The sequence below is a fragment of the Lipotes vexillifer genome, unplaced genomic scaffold (genome assembly GCF_000442215.2).
Source record: "Lipotes vexillifer unplaced genomic scaffold, Lipotes_vexillifer_v1.1 scaffold62, whole genome shotgun sequence".
NCBI lineage: Eukaryota > Metazoa > Chordata > Mammalia > Artiodactyla > Lipotidae > Lipotes > Lipotes vexillifer.
Genome location: NW_006770167.1, coordinates 49222 through 50687, shown reverse-complemented (window position 1 = coordinate 50687; position 1466 = coordinate 49222). Strand labels below are relative to the sequence as shown.

The 1466-nt window shown below is 65.6% G+C and overlaps 1 protein-coding gene across 1 annotated transcript in view; it reads left to right on the top strand.

Moving 5' to 3' along the window:
- The first annotated feature begins 973 nt into the window (after positions 1-973).
- BTG3 (BTG anti-proliferation factor 3) overlaps positions 974-1466 on the top strand; it is a 21324-nt gene continuing 20831 nt past the window's right edge. The window contains exon 1 of the mRNA XM_007446043.1: positions 974-1092. The gene's annotated coding sequence lies outside the window, so the exon portion shown is untranslated. The remainder of the gene's footprint in view (positions 1093-1466) is intronic.

Below are 1466 nucleotides of genomic sequence, written 5' to 3'. Positions count from 1 at the left end.
ATGTATTAAAGTGCTTTCACAAAACTAATACCATGGCGCCAGTTCAATACAAAAGGTTGGAAAGATGTTCCTCTTTTTTTTCATAAAGTTAACGTACCTTTTCCACATTTGTATTTGTTCAAAGATTAAGCTTTGTATCTGGAAGTCCTTGACTAGAAGTGGCTGGGAAATAGAAAGCTTGGACTCTGAAGGTTTCATTCAGCCAACATCCCTGCAGCCCCTCCTTTGTGCAAGACACTGTACTCAGTGCCAAGCTGGGACACAAGAGTCAACAGGAGGCAGTCCTTGCTCTGAGGGAGCCAACAGCCCGGCCAGGGAGGGGCCCAACTAGGACTTCGAAATAAACTGAAAGATCACAAGGCGGCTGCACAGCTGACGTGCCCGTAACTATCACAGCAAGGAAGAGCATCAGTCCACAAAGGCAAAGTCCGCCTTCCGTCTGATCTGTGTAGACCCCCACGCCCCCCAACCCGCCCCCGAAGCCCCAGGTCTAGAGAAGTGGACCTCTACAGAGCAGGGTCTAGTGTTCGCCCTCCCGGCCGGAGGGTGTCAGGGCGCAGGGCGACAAGGAGAAACGAGAGGGGGAAGCAGAGGCCCAGGCAGCAGAGGGGAAGTGGCCCACGCGACCCCCGAAGACGCTGCAGCAGGTAGGGCGGGCTGGCGAGGGTCCGCTCGGCTCTCAGCGCCGTTCCTTCCCGAGGAGTGAAGCCCGCGGTGCTGCGGCCCTCGCCGTCTGACCGGAGGCTCCACTGGCGCGTCGCAAGACTGAAGGCGCTTCGAGGCTCGCACAGCGAGGCCGGCGCCTTGGGGGCGGGACGTCGACGAAGCCCTGCCTCTGGCTCCTCCCCCCCAGGAGCGCGAGCCGGTCCCGCGCGGCGCCATCCCTTTCCCGGGTCATCGCCCCTCCCCTCTTCCGGGCCGCGAGCCCCCCGCGCGCCGCTTCAGAGCCGCGTTCGCTCGCTCGCTCGCTCGCGCGCGCCCACCAGCCCGCCCTCTCAGCGCGCGCTCGGCCGCCCGACGACGCGGGAGCCGCACGCGCCAGACTAGGCTCGCCGCGCTCATTGCCGCCGAGCGCCGGCCCGCTGAGGCGGCGCCCTCGGTTCCCGGCCAGGAGGGAATCTGTGGCCCCAGAGCGGAGGCGGCGGCGGTGAGAAGACCGGGCCGGGAGGAGGCGGACATGGCGGGGCTGAGGGCTTCGGGAGGAGGGTGGTCCGGGCGCCTTTGCGGCCACGTCGAAGGCTCGCGGGCGGGCAGCGCGCGGGGGAACCAGGAGGAGTGCGGGGTCGAACCTGCTTGCATCGGCTCTGGCCCGGAGCGAAGGAAGGGCTGGGGACGGAGGGGAGCGGCCCGCGAGGGTTTCCGCGGGACCCTCAGCGGCATCGCGACGGAGGAGACGCCGCCTCGAGGCTCCTGCCACGTTTTCACCGCGCGTTACCTTCTGCTCGCGGTGGGCGACAGCCCTGCGC